We start from the raw sequence: 15,728 nt of genomic DNA, 5'->3' as shown, positions 1-15,728 counted from the left end.
CTCCCTGGAATCACCTTCTAAAGGGATGAAAAATGGAAGAGTGTGTACAGATGAAAAGGAAGATAACACAGTAGTGATTTATGAAAATATGATCTCCACGAGATGAACTCTGAGAGGAACAGAATTACTTTACTAGCTCAAACTGAGAACTTTTAAATTTAGATAGTGTCCTCAGACAATGGTCAGAGAAACTCTGAGATTGCCAGTCAAATTGCTTCATACCACAGTACAGAGAGCAACTAGAAGATATTATGCTCCTACTTTACATGAGAACTGAAAGCTCACAGGTATTTTCTGTTTCAGCCAGTGGTGCACAGTAAATCTAGGATGCACACACCCAGTCACAGGACACAGCTTTCCTCCAGGAAGTGATGCATCTGTCTCAAGAAGGAGGCTTGTGTGTCTGGGACTCATTCATAACTGGAACATCACGTTACTAAGTCATTCATCAGGTTCAGTCTGGGTTCCTTACCTTTAGTTCCTAGCATTTCCCAAAGAGAGCAACAGTACTATACAAACTTGCAAATAGAATAACGACATTTTTCTTTTTTTTTTTTTTTTTTTTTTTTTTTGAGGAGGAGTCTCGCTCTGTCGCCCGGACTGGAGTGCAGTGGCCAGATCTCAGCTCACTGCAAGCTCCGCCTCCTGGGTTTCCGCCATTCTCCTGCCTCAGCCTCCCAAGCAGCTGGGACTACAGGCGCCCGCCACCTCGCCCGGCTAGTTTTTGTATTTTTAGTAGAGACGGGGTTTCACCGTATTAGCCAGGATGGTCTCGATCTCCTGACCTCGTGATCCGCCCGTCTCGGCCTCCCAAAGTGGACATTTTTCTTGAGCACGAGTTCTTAGTCTGAGAACCTTCAGAATCCGTGAACTCCCTGCAACCTTATGGAAATGTGTCTGTAGGCACTTTCTCCTGATGAGAAGGCCCAAAGCTTTTTCTTGGACTCTGAAAGGATCCATGGAACAGAAACAAAAACCCTGTTATAAACCACTATTACAAAGGACTCATGATACATTTCCTTATCATAACAATTCAAAAATCATCCAGAGTGGTTTTGGGTAAGGGGGAGAAGAGCAATTTCACCACTGTATGCCACAAGATCTTCTGGTGTGCTGGTGGAGAAGAGAAGATAACGGCAGTATGTTCAAAAGCAGGCAGTAGCGCAGACAAAAATATCAGTAAATTTCAAACACATATGGAGGGTGAGGGACCCAGCAAATGTAACCTGCCTGATCCAGTTTGGTGACCTCACCTAACACCCTATTTTACAGATAAGTCAGGCAATGGAAACCAAGAAAGGTTAAGTAAATTCCCCATGAACACACCAGTTAAGGGTAGACAGGAGCCTAAATCACTGGCATATTAACCTTTGTTCCAATCCCCCCTTGCTACTCAATCCAACATAACCTACGGTGCTTGGCTAATTCACACTTGCAATTTAGGTCTCCCAGCATCATTAGTTCACCTGCTTTTCACTTCCTAGTCACTCAGGTTATGTGACAGGTGCACTAAGAGGGAGGTAAGTTGTTCCTCAAGACTGTAACACCCTGCCTCTCTTGGATGTATCTAATTTATAAGCTTGACCCCAGGTTCATGGCTCCTGTCAGCTGCTTACTTGGGCAGTGAGTAAAATCACATTAATCAAGCCATAACCTGGCCAGTACACAAAATGCTTTGTTAGTTAATCCTTCTCCTCTCAAAGGAAAAGGAATTAAAATCTGGACAAAGTCACAACTCATTCCTAACAAATCTTCAAAATGTTAGCAAAGTCATCTTGCCTGCAAAGAATAACATGCAAATACCCGGATAAAGAAGGGCATTCTGGGAGTTACACAAAACTGCAACATAGGGAGGCCTAGTTCACATTTAACTGCACCATGGGATCAAGGACTCAGTTCATCCAATGTGACCCATTACTACAAATACAGTTTCTCAGCTCCACCCTGTGCTTTAACAGCTTTGTAGTCCCCATATGGGAAGTTATATAGATGTGTGCCTGGTGGCAGGGAAAGCACCACTCCAAGTACATTTTGCTGTAAGGAATGTATCCACAGATAATGAGCAAATCTCACAACTTGAATTCACAAAGGTGTCAAGTTGGTAGAGGATGGGGCCACCCTTCAGATTACTGGATTCCTTTTAGGTACAATCTCCCTTGCACCAGATTCTCCCAACCCGCACTGTCATATTCATGAGTTTAGTGCTCTGGCTTTAGTGACAGCATTTCACTGACTTCATTTTTCCTGTTTTCTTCCAGACTCCTGATAATTTTTTTCCTATTGTAGTTTCAATTATTTTTTCTCTAGAAAAAAACATAGAAAATGTTCTTCAAACTTAACTTCATGTGATCCTCAGAAATGATCTCTGACTTAACAGGTTTTGGATTCTCTGCTGTTTTTACTAGAGAAAAACAGAACATCTTGTTGGCTTGAAAAAAAAGCAGTTGTTTGAATTAACATTGACTTAATGGAATGTTAGAGTAAACACTGAATAATATGGAGTCCTTTGTATAGTATTTGAAAGAAAAATCATCATCTGTGTGTGTGTATGTGTGAGAGAGAGAAAGAGAGACAGAGAGAGAGAGAGGAAAGAGAGAGAGAGGGGAAGACCATGAAGCCTCAAAAGTACTGGTTATACCGTTTAAAAAACTCTTTAAAGACATTTTTCTATTCAAACTATGAAACTTATTAAAAGGGGAGACTGCTTCATTCTGCAGTATCATTTTTAAATTACTAAAACCAATTATCAACCTATATTATATTTTCTCCTGCAATGCCATTTTTTGGCCAAATAAATCTTACAGGCTATTGGGAAAAGGAGGAATAAGTATTAGTGAGCCCCAGTTAAAAACTTAACGTCACCACGACACTCTCACAGTTTCCCAGTGAACTTGGGCTTCCAGATGGGACAACCTCAGCAGACAATGTTAATTGCTAACATTTAGTTAGCAATTATCAGCTATATTATTTCTATCTTCCAAATTCAGTGGTCTCTTCTCCTTTGATCTCACCATCAACACTGTAAAGTGCTTGGCATTTAATAGGAGTTCAATAAATGGCCGCGGAAATCTTGCTGAGACACTCTCCTTGGAAATTCTCTTTGCTTAGCACCCACGGTATTGCACTGTCCTAGTCCTCCTCACACTTCGCTGACCGCCCTGTCTTCTCTTAACTCCTAAAATAGGTCAGCCTTCAAGGGTTTTTTTACATTTTCTTCTCCCTCTCCCTCAACTGTTTTGCCTCTTCCTGTAGCTTTATACAGCTCTTCTATCCAAAGACCTCACAAATTTGAATCTCTCACCCAACCCCTGACCTGCACTCCAGATCCACATTTCTCGTGATGCCCCAAGCATTACAGCTGAGGAGCCTGAATGTCCCTTCCAGTCCTGAGGTGCTGTCCCGCATGTCCCATGTGATAAGGGACAGGAGGCAGCAGAAACAGGAAAATCACATGCAAAGAAATCAACAGCACGGATTCAAGTAGAAGTCTGTCACTGACACATGGTGTGCCCAGGACAGTTATTTCACCTCTTTGAGTCTTAGTTTAATCATCTACACAATAGGGGAAAACAAGCTACCTTGAAAGGATGCTATAAAGACTCAATGAATTTCCATTTGTAATGTATCTGGCCCAAGTCAGTTTTAAAAACAAGTATTAGTTCTTTTCTTGAATCTTTGCTACAAATCAGCTCCTCCTGGCAGTGTCCATTTCTGTTAAAGCCGTCTTTGTTCTTACTCAGAAGCTCAAAACCCTGGACTCAACTTTGACCTGTCCCTCACCCCTTTCAATCAAATCAGTTGCCATGTTCTTTTTACTTTTCTCTTTTTTCAGTTGCCACTATCACTGCAGTACATATTCTTACTAGTTACATGCACCTACGTGTCAGTACTGCATCAATCTTAAAACCTAATTGTCACTTTATTATTCTGCTCAGAAACCCCTAAGTGACTTTGTCATATAAGCACAGACTCAAGTCGTTAACAATGTAGCCCAAGGCTCTCTTACCTCATCTTAACCTCTGTCCCCTAACCCCAGCCCAAAAGGGTTGCTGTAAATCCCCCAGAAGGCACCCAGTTTTCCCTTCCTCAGATGCTTTTCCTCCTCAAAGCATGGGTTACAGTCTGTCCTTTCCTGGAGGGAGCAGCACCTGTAATGGTTAAAAGTTCAGATTCTTGCCAGGCGGGGTGGCCTGTAATCCCAGCACTTTTGGGGGCCGTAGCCAGTGGATCGCTTAAGCTCCGGAGTACAAGATCAGCCTGGGCGACAGGGCAAAACCCCGTCTCTACAAAAAAAAAATTAGCCAGAATTGGTGGCATACACGTGTAATCCCAGCTACTTGGAGGGCTGAGGTAGGAGGATTGCTTGTGCCCAGAAGGTAGTCACACCACTGAACTTCAGCCTGGATGACAGAGCGAGATCCTGTCTCAAAAAAGCCAAAAACCAAACGAGATTCTGGAGCCATACAACCTGTGTCTAGCTGTTAGCCTTAAGTAAATTATTCAACCTCTTTCAGCCTTAGTTTTCTTCATCTATAAAATGGAGAGAACAACTGAACCTACCTTATAGGGATATTAAGTGCTCAGATAGAATTATCATTATTTTTTCACTTTGTATGACTTAAGATACGTTTTCTTATCTTATTCTGCCTACTGTTAGTTTTTAAAATAGAATCATACTCACAATAATTCATATCTTATTTTTGGCTCTCCTTTTTCTCCTACCACCTCCCAACTGTAAGTTCCTCATGGGAACAAACATTTTATTCACTTTGATAATTCCCTCACACCATGGACCTTCAAATAGTTCTTGAAATGGATAAAATCAGGAGTAATTCTTTCTTCCCCTCAGTCTCAAAAGGAAGACCTAAAAAGCCTAGGAAATCTAGTGATTTGACAAAATCACATCAGGTAAGGTAGAGTCATAGAGACAACCTAACTCTCCTAACTGGATCTAATAACCTGTTAGCACCAGGAGCCAAGCATGCTTCATTACCCTGACAAACAGGGAGCCATGACAGGAAATGGCAATTAGCCTCAAAAGTGAGGCAGACCATTCTCAAAAAAGAATTCTGCATCTCTTGGTCCAAATGCCAGCATGCTTTGTTTGTATCAAATGGCCCTGTGTGGGTCCTCCCTCCACTCCAAGAGTTTAACCCTTGATTCAGCTGTGCAAACAGAGGTGGCACGGGGCTGTTTATGTTCACTGTGGGGAATGCTACTAGACTGTCCCCCCTATGACAGGACAACTGCTTCTGTCCCACCCAAGGAAAGCTAGGACTAGCAGTCACAGAAATTAAATGAAGAATGAAGAAAGACCAACATTTAACCTTCAAAGTAATTGCGAGACTAAAGAAGTTGCTGGGTGAGGCAGGGCAGGGAGTACATTCAAATACCCAGGAGATTTGCATTTAACATTAAGAGTGGCTATTCAGACTAAAGTTTTATTCTCTGGCAGTTTTCAAGGGTTTCACGTTTTGTTTTGTTTAATCTTACTACAACAAGAAAGGCATGGATTTCTCGATTTCTCTTCTCACCTACATAGAATCATCAGCCTAGAAAACCCTTTTCCTAAAGGCCCAGAATTTGGCTGGGAAACAAATGAAGGCCCTTAAGAAAGTTAGTAGAGATCACATGCCATATAGGAAGTGTCGACCAGGAATACTTACCACACCACCAATTCAATCAATAAACACAAGCATGTATTAGGACGTGGAGAAACAGAAACAAAGTCTGTCCTGTGACAACTGCCCCCCAGACTAGTGTATGCTGTGGCTGCAGTCTGGTTAAATTCAACTAACACTTATTGTTATAAGGGGGGGTGGTAAAAGGGGAGTGTGTCTTCAAGTTAACTCCACATTTTGGTTTCTCAGTTCTGGAGTAAACTAGTTTTATATTAAATTAAATCTGGCGCACACACACCCACCCACCCCCCAAAAAAAAAAACGATGGAGAAACCTCGTATACAAAAAATAAATAAATAAATAAAAACCAAGAAAACGAGTCACGGGTGGGGAGAAAATATTTGCAAAATATATATATGTGATAAAAGACTGTTAACCAAGATATAGAAAGAACTCTTAAAACTCAATGAGAAAACAACCGAATTAAAAAATGGGCAAAAGATCTGAATAGACACCTCACCAAAGAAAATATACAGATGGCAAATAGGCACATGAAAAAGATTTTTAACATTGATATGGTTTGGCTGTATCCCCACCCAAATCTCATCTTGAATTGTAGTTCCCATAATCCCCATGTGTCATGGAAGGGACCAGTGGGAGGTAATTGAATCATGAGGGCGGTTGCCCTCAGGCTGTTCTCACCATAGTGAGAGTTCTCAGAAGATCTGATGGTTTTATAAGGAGCTTGTCCCCCTTTGCTCAGCACTTCTCTCTTCTGCTGCCACGTGAAGGACATGTTTGCTTCACCTTCTGCCATGATTATAAGTTTCCCGAGGCCTCCCCAGCCATGCAGAACTGTGAGTCAATTAAACCTTTTTTCCTTATAAATTACCCTGTTTTGGGTATTTCTTCATAGGAGCATGAGAACAAACTAATACAAACATCAATGTCATTTGAGAATTTCAAGTTAAAACAAGATGCCACTACTCGCTTATTAGAATGGCCAAAATCCAAAACACAACACCACCATAGAGTTATCAAGCTGTGAAAAAACATGGAGAAACTTTAAAATGTATACTACTGAATGATAGAAGCCAACATGAAAAGGTCACATACTGTATGATTCCAACCATATGACATTCTGTAAAAGGCAAACTACGGAGACAGTAAAAAAGATCAGTGGTTGCCAAAGGTTAGGGGAAGGGAGGGATAAATAAGTGAAGGACAGAAGGTGTCTAGGACAGTGAAATTATTCTGTACTACGCTATAATGGTAGATACCTGTCATTATACATTTATCAGGACCACAGAATATACACCAAGAGTGAACCCTAAAGTAAATTATGGATTTTGGGTGATAATGATTATCAATATAGGTTCATAAGTTGTACCAAATGTATCACGCTGGAGCAGGATGCTGAGAGTGGGGGAGGCTGTACATGTGTGAGGGCAGGAGGCAGACAGGAACTCTACTTTCTCATTTTTGCTGTGAACCTAAAACTGCTCTAAAATATTTTTGAAATTTTATATATATACACACACACATAATGTACATATATGTAAGATATCTTCCCCAGCTTATATAATTTATAAGCATACAACCTTATCCATACGTCATTGTGAAAAATGGTTTGTGCCATCATTTTAGGAACAAATTTAAATGAAATTTTAAAAATACATAACACATTCATTCAACAAATATTTATCAAACCCTTACCATGCACTACCCATTATTCTAGATTCTCTGTTATAGAAATTACATTCTAATGAACTTTCTATTCTATCTTCTATTTCTAAACCACCTTCTAAACCACCTCTACTTTCTAAACCACCTTCTATTATCAGAAATCATTGTCAGTACCTGCCTGAAGGATTATTTTCAAAACTAGCAAAACAAAAATAAAGTGATTCTTTGAAATTCACAAAAGTTCCCAGGTATGGGGGACAAAAAAGTTCAACAACTGGAAAAGTCTTCCTATAGTGCCCTGCTAAACTTCATCAAGCATCAAAGATGTACTAAGCACATGAAATAGCTCGGAGGTGATGAGCCAAAGCAAAACATTTCTTAGCAAATAAAACCCAGAAACTTTATTCTTCTTTTATAATTATGGTAAGATCCCGATAAACTTCTCAGAAGACCATGTATATCTGAAGTAGCTCTCTGAACAAAAGTAGGCCCTTTCCCTTTAACTACCCATAGCAAATTTAGCCTCCACAGGAAGGAGAAACCTGAAGTATCGCATGTGACCCTCCCACACACCTGCTGGAGCACTGTTGCTGGCCTGGGGATGCACAAAACATGACTTGCTGAATAGAATCAGTGATCCCAAGAACTGTCCTATTCTCCTTTAACATGACTAATGTGCTTATAACAACCCACAGCACGCTGTGTTTATACCAGGGCTTTCAAAATTCTGTGCACCCTTGAGGTCAGAGAAAAAGAACGTTTAGTCAACCTAAAGAAATGGGTTCAATCTTGTGATAGGTGAAACCCTCTTCCACCCAAAGAGGAGATGCTACTGATCTTTTAACCATCCCTTATCAATACATGATGAAATGAATGTCAAATCTGTGCCCCACACAAATCTTGCTGCTCTGATGAAAACAGAATGAATTATCTTCCTTCCTCTCACCAGCCTTCTTTTCCCCCAATAAGTGCAGCCAGTGAAACCCCTCTGATTTTCTCAGATGTGCATGACATCTGAGAGATATGGCATGACAGCAAAGGGAAAGGTACTAAACAATGCCCCACCCCACTACCCAAAATCATTAAAGACTATAAATCATTCAGTGCCCATGTTAGTCAAGCTAAGAAAACTCAGCTTACAGTGGTTTGCTCTGGCATATTTCCAGAAGGTACTTTCCTCTTTTGGAAGTTACATGAAAAGGGTGAAAATTAACTAAGAAAATAATTATCCTCTCTCCCTCTTCTACAATATAAGCAAACTATCAACATGCAAATAATATTTCATGCCTCCATTTCTGCATTTTAGTCATTACCAATTCATCATTAACTCAGTTTCTGAAAGTCTACCATATGCCAGGTCGTGTTCTGGACATAAAGTCCCTGTGACGTGTGGGAACCCACTCAAGTCTACTTTCATTAAGAAAACACTGAACTGCAGAATTTTAAACAATGCAAGAGATTAGGGGAGAGGCTGAGGGTGGCCTGGTGTAGTTGAAAAAGGCTACCCAAAAGAAGTGAGACTTGGCCTGGCAAGAGGAATTCAGACAGGCTGGGAGAAAAAAGAAAAGAATTCCAAACACACACAGTTCTGTACCCAAAAGGTCTTATTAGGGGTTCTGAACCTGGCCTTTCCAACTGATGGTCACGAGAGTTTGAGGACATAAAAATAACAAATCTATGAAAAAAACAGTACTTCTCAGAATAAGATCCATTAGGATGATTTCAGAAGCACAACAATGTTACTGGTAGGAAATCTGGGAAGTGAAGGACTTCAGGAGAAGAAGGAATAAAGAACTGTCCATTTTCTCCCATGGAAAGCAAATTCTGAACAGGCTTGGCAGTCAGGAGACCTAAATTCCAATCTACACTCAGTTCAGAATCTGGAACTCCAGGCAAGTTTCTTACCTTCTCTCCAAGCCCTAGTTTCCTCATTTTTAGAATGGGGCTAACAATATGTAAGTCATCAGATTAAAGAAGTCATCAGAATAAACATGTAAATCACCTAGTTTAGTAGCTGATAAGCAGATGTTCAATAAGTGGCAACTATTATTGTAATCACATAAAAAGAAGCATGAAAAATTGCCCAGTTCAAGATAACTGAGGGACTACTAAATTGTAGTGTCTTTGGGGAAAGTTTGAAAGTCTGATGTGTTTTCTATTTCTATATGCTACATTTTAATCCTGGTACATTGCTTGGGCTATACAAATAAAAATGACATAGTAAATGTCTGGCTTACTTGCCAATAGCAGGACAGTCTTCGTAGTGCTGCTTTTCTAATGAGCACTTTGCACCTTCATAATTGAATGGAAACAGTTACCTTCTTCAGTCTAGGATAATGACAAGCATTGTTGATTATTTGCTTGGGATTAATCCACTCCATATTCTGCCTGAGAGTTTAAAATGTAGGCTGGCAAAGAACTTATTCAACAAACTTTTTGTCAGTGTCCTTGTACTAGACACTATGATAGGTACTTTTAGGGTCTCTCAATCCAGGAGCAAAAGGAAAAGCCTCAGTCTGACATGTCCTAGACACTTTATTTTCACAATTGCAATGAATCCTCACAGGTCTATGAGAAAGGCTCCATCCCCTTTTCTAAGGAAAGGCAAGAGAATTCAGATTTTTTTCATCCTTTCACTCATTCTTTGATTTATTCGTGTTTTCAAGTCAAACATCCTTTGAGCACTTGTTAGGTATTAACTTCTAAAGCAGGTGTCATTGAAATAATACAAATTACCAAGGGGTAAGATTAATTTTGACTGCAAAGGTTGGCAAGAGTTCTATAAGGGAGCTAATCAACTGGGCCAGGATATGTACCAAAAATAATTAGCGACAGGTGCAGGGATGTCCAGCAAGCATGGGGTTCAACCTGGCAGTCACAGAGGTACAAGCATGTCTGTTGCATCTTCAAGGGTTGAGGAGTTATTTGCTCCAAGGATGGGGAGGTAAATTGGGGTGGGCAGGTCCACTGAAAGACAGAGGTAGGTAGGCACTGAATTGTGAAGAATTTTAAATCCCAAAGTAAGGAGTTACTTTTGTTGATTATATTAACTCTACATAGTGTGTGGTACTGAGAAACCTGTTAAGGGGCAGGTGAAAGAAAAGAAAAAAGAACTAGGATCTTAGATACAAAGAAAAGCCCATATGGTACTGACATAGGTTCAAGCTCCAAAATAACTCCAAAAATAATTGACACTGCAGCTATTTTTTTCTTTCTACATAACAGACAAGCTCCTTCTTGCCTTAGTTTATCATCCTTGCAACCAACCTTTACCCTTTCTCCTTCCCTTCACAAGACACTAGTAATTAGGCAACAACAACAAAAAAAAATGTAGATTCTAAGGAAATTCAAAGAGTTTTTGTTGGGGGAGGGAGAGGAAATGTGATGCAACTCCATGAGCCTTAGTCATGCTCTGATGTGAGGTCATCATTTACCACTTCAATCCAGCCACATCAGCTGGTTCTTCTGTCTGACTAGCATCCATTTACCCCTCTATCCCAGTAGTTCTGAAAGGCCATCTATGTGTTCCTTTGTGTAATGTAAAGGGCAGCCTGACTTCACATTTATGATCTTGTTCAATCGGATGCCATCTTATTCTCTGTTGGGCATGGCTGAACTTTTGACATCAACTTTCCCTTAACAACAACCCCCACTTCCCACACACACACACACACACACACACACAGCCAATATGTTCTAACTAGAAATCATCTGAATTCACGGAGCCTCTTCCCTTCAATTCATTATCCTCATGCCCTCATCCTAAAGAGCTGGGTTTTTTGTTTGTTTTTTTTTTCCTCAATCCCATTCTTTATCTCAGTTCAAATGCCTCATCTCTCCTAAAGAAGCCAGGGAAGAAATGGTTTGTTTCTCCTCGAAAGCCATTTATATCAGGCTCAGGGCTCTCTCCATGCCCTACAGCATCATTTTTCCAACCATGAGCCTTGCACACTCCTGCCTGGCCACATAAGTGGCATTCTTAAAGGTCCATTTGGCTCCTCCAATGTATTCCACATTAAATAATATCCATATGTTGGCTTGTTGAGAGAAGAAGGTAAACAGTTGGGAACATCAACAAAAACTCAGGGAAGGGGAGAAAGGAGAGATAGTGAGTGTGGCCCGTTAGGCATGCTGAGTTCAGTTACAACAGTCACACTTGGACTGTGTTCAAAGTTGCCCACTCATCCACCTCAGCTCCTCAAAGACATTTAACTTGCTAGCCATTATCCGACCGCATTTACCAGACGCTCAGTCTTGAGGGAGGAGGGTAAGGCAGTAGGGGATAAGGAGTATTGGTGTCATCCTACAGGTTAAGGACAAACATGCCCGCTACAAGGACAGGGATACATCACCAACTTCAATTCAGCCCAGGGTTCATGTAGTAAGGGGTGGGTGATTCACTCCTGTAGGGGAGGCAGGGCGGTGGGGGTGCGGTTAGGAAAAAGGAAAATCGTGGCAAGTCCCAGAGGAAGTGGTAGTCGATTTCCGATGCATGGTCATAAGGTACACTCAGCGCCTCTGTGTCGCTGCTCCCCCTCAACCTTTTACTCACCCACTCCTCCCAACACGCGCCTCACCCGTGTCTCCATGCACAATCCTGAGCCTCGGCATCCCCGTGAGGTGTGCAGGTTCCAGCTTTGCCCACCACCCCACCACCTGCCGACATGGACATTTGTGGTTGGAATGCCTCCCGGGGCTAGACGGCGACCCCTCTTGGGCTGCGAGCTGCTGTCCATCTCTCCACCCACTCGTCCTTATTGTGTCATTTGCCCGGTCTGATGGCAGCCCCAAAGCCGCTCATCTGAGTGGGCTAGAATGGAGAAGAGAGGAAAAGGGAGGCACACATTTCATTCACTAGTACCCAAGATGACCTGCCGCTTCTCTTCTGCCCCTTCTCGGAGCCCCCCACCCTCCCTTAGCCCCAGTGGGGCTGGGGACACGGACAGACAAGGCAAGGAGAGCGCAGTCCGTCAAGGTCCACAGCTGCACACAAAGCCCTTCACCTTCTCCTTGCCTTCCAAGCTCCTCCCTGGGCTTGGTTTCTCCGAGGGTCTCTGATGCCCCCTTCGGTGGTCGGCGGGACAGTCCTATTCCCTCTTGCATCGCTATCTCCTCCCTCATGTCTCAGCCTCCTCCTTCCCGCCCCTCGCCACATACCCCTGAGGGAGCTCAGCCCCGGATTTGCGGGAGCGAGAGCACCCCATAAGCCCGGGGGCCTGCGCCCCAGGGGAGCGGACAACGGTCCACTTTACGAGGCACAACTTCGCCCAGCTGTTCCGCCACCGCACTCGAACACACACCCCATCCCCGCAGCGGTCGGGTCTGGTCCCGATCAGCCCCATCCCCGAGAGGCGGTTGAGCCCAGCCACAGCCAAGCTCCTACCTGCGCGGCGGCTGGCGCGGCGAAGAGCTAGGGCACCGAGCGCCCCAGCCCGAGCCCCGCACCGCAGCGCGTCTGCCCTTGTGCGGCGGCGGCGACGGCGGCTGCAGCGGCCGCTGGCTGGCCCGCTGTATGGTTGGTTGGTTGGTTGGTTGGTTGGTTGGTTGGCTGGCTGGCTCGCTGGCTGGCTGGCTCGCTGGCTGGCTGGCTCGCTGGCTGGCTGCCCGGCTGACTCCTCACTGGGGCTTCCTGTAGGGCTGGACAAAGGACATTTCCTGGGAGGAGCGGGAGAATGCTCCCAGCATGCCTCGATTTGTAGTTCCCGGGGACTTCCTGCCACCGCAGCAGAGGGTGCCCTGGAGGTAGCTCCGGCCAGGCTAGGACTCCGGGACAGGATGAAAGGCGCTCGCTGTTTCCCTAAGCGCCGTGGGGAGGGGAGCGGCCGGCAGGTCCTGCCCCACGCCCCGCCCCGCCCCGCGGCGCTCATGGAGCCGGCTGCCCCGGAGGGCGCGAGATCCCAGCCCCGCACTCCGAGCTCGCGGCACCGGTTACGGGCGGCCGGAGGACGCTGCCACTGAGCTGTCCCTTGGTGCGGGAGGGCTCTGCGGTGGGAGAGGCCCTTTCTTTAAAAAACCGGGGAGTTTGTGATGGGTTCGCTTTTTTAAAATTAATCAAAAAATATAAAATCTATCTTTTAAAATAGATTTTCTTTTTGTCTTTTAAGCCGTTGGGGGCCGATTAAAGAACTTGATTGCTCACCAGGAATTCAAGTTCCTTAAGATCTTGGCGCTTCATCTTTAAAACCATACAGAGCTGATTGTTTCCAGATCCCGACCCGGTGACATTCCTCCCTCCATTGTTGGCCTTGTCCCAAACATCTTTTCAAGAAAAGCAATTAAATTGAAATTGAAAATAAATTACGTAAATTAAATATTAGACATGTGAAAACCTGTGTGCTTCTGAATTAAGAAAGTGCTGGACTTTCTACATATCTTTCCTTCATTAACCTTTAGGATTCAGCTTAGTTGGTCCTATAAAACATGTGATGGCCACTGTATATTGAGTGTGTGTATTTCGGGAAGTGGAAGGGTGAGGAGAAGAAGACATTGGCTACAAGAGGGGTAGCCTAGCAAGAGTCTATGATGCCCTGCACACGTTTTTGTCTATTTCTGGGACCACAGACTCAGGACCCTTAGAAAATCAAGGAAGGACCACATAGAGACTAAATGAGTAAAAGCTGTGTTCTCTCCAGGAGCGTGAGCAGAATGTAATAAACTGAACTAGGAAAGGACAAGTTCTAGGATGTTCTAGAATGTGTTTGAAAAGTAATCAGATAGAAAAGTCTATGGGAGGCCGGGCGCCGTGGCTCATGCCTGTAATCCCAGCACTTTGGGAGGCTGAGGCGGGCTGATCACGAGGTCAAGAGATTGAGACCATACTGGCTAACACGGTGAAACCCCGTCTCTACTGAAAAAAAAAAATTTTTTTTTCAAAAATTAGCCGGGCGTGGTGGCGGGCACCTGTAGTCCCAGCTACTCAGTAGACTGAGGCGGGAGAATGGCGTGAACCCGGGAGGCAGAGCTTACAGTGAGCTGAGATCATGCCACTGCACTCCAGCCTGGGCGACAGAGTGAGACTCCGTCTCAAAAAAAAAAAAAGAAAAGAAAAAGAAAAGTCTGGGCTTGGTGGCTCATGCCTGTAATCACAGCACTTTTGGAGGCCGAGGTGGGAGGATCAGTTGAGCCCAGGAGTTCAAGACCAGCCTGGGCAACATAGTGAGACCCTGTTTCTACCAAAAATAAAATAAAATAAAATAATAAAATAGAAATGAAATGTGGGGGCCGGGCGCGGTGGCTCAAGCCTGTAATCCCAGCACTTTGGGAGGCCGAGACGGGCGGATCACGAGGTCAGGAGATCGAGACCATCCTGGCTAACACAGTGAAACCCCGTCTCTACTAAAAATACAAAAACTAGCCGGGCGAGGTGGCGGGCGCCTGTAGTCCCAGCTACTCGGGAGGCTGAGGCAGGAGAATGGCGTAAACCCGGGAGGCGGAGCTTGCAGTGAGCTGAGATCGGCCACTGCACTCCAGTCGGGCGACAGAGCGAGACTCCGCCTCAAAAAAAAAAAAAAAAAGAAATGAAATGTGGGTGTGGTGGCGCATACTTGTAGTCCCAGCTACTGGGTCATTTAAGTGAAAGGGTCATTTGAGACTGGAAGTTTGAGGCTGCAGTGAGCCGTGATTGCACTCCAGCCTGGGTGACAGATTGAGACTCTGTTTCAAAAAATAAAGTCATAATTACCTGTCACCTCCACTTGTCGTTTCACATTTTAAATCCATATGATTAAAACATTTGGGCGAAGGGTTTAGCTTACATGTAAGTAAAGTTTATCCACTAGTAGAATGCTAGAGTTCTCTTTCTCTAGAGATCCTTAACCACAGGAATAAGATGGGCTGGATTAAAATGTAGAATTAATGAGAAGCATGCAGATAGGACTGTCCATCTCCCAAAAGTTCCTGTTGTATGCCCACTCTGTTGACTGTCCGCCTAAATTAATTGTGCTGTGATCCTTGCATTTTCTGGACCGTACAAATTACTGCTCCTTCACATTCTCAACCTGGTAACGTTCCAGTGAAACTAATTGCCCCATGTCCACCCCAAAGAATTGATTATTGGTTTCGCAAATCAAGTAGCCTCTAATAATGTTCAATTTGAAAAACATGATATACTTGCTTGTAGCACTTAACATGTAACATTGCCCATTGAAGCTATTTTTTGCCTTGCTTTTAATACAACACACCCTCCCCCTTCTCCTATACTTCTAACTTAAGCTCAGGATAGTTAAACTTTCATTATTTCATTATTTCCCTCATTATTCCACCCCGTTCCAAACCTGTCCCTTCCTTTTGTTTCCAATCCCAGTTATTTCGTTCCTTCAACAAAGTTTTATTTAACACTTATTCATGCTAGTCTCCATGCCTTGAGTAGACATGTAACATTCATCAGTAAGATATTTTACTGAGTAACTGCCAGCTATGTCT

At 43.6% G+C, this 15,728-nt stretch overlaps 1 protein-coding gene across 1 annotated transcript in view; it reads right to left on the bottom strand.

Annotated features, from left to right (window-relative positions):
• ZNF697 (zinc finger protein 697) overlaps positions 1 to 12,859 on the bottom strand; it is a 29,431-nt gene extending 16,572 nt beyond the window's left edge. Inside the window, exon 1 of the mRNA XM_033197102.1 lies at positions 12,691 to 12,859. The gene's annotated coding sequence lies outside the window, so the exon portion shown is untranslated. The remainder of the gene's footprint in view (positions 1 to 12,690) is intronic.
• Between the last annotated feature and the right edge of the window lie 2,869 nt (positions 12,860 to 15,728).

This window comes from Trachypithecus francoisi, unplaced genomic scaffold, assembly GCF_009764315.1.
Source record: "Trachypithecus francoisi isolate TF-2019V2 unplaced genomic scaffold, Tfra_2.0 Lachesis_group5, whole genome shotgun sequence".
Lineage (NCBI taxonomy): Eukaryota > Metazoa > Chordata > Mammalia > Primates > Cercopithecidae > Trachypithecus > Trachypithecus francoisi.
This window is presented reverse-complemented; position numbering and strand designations above follow the sequence as displayed.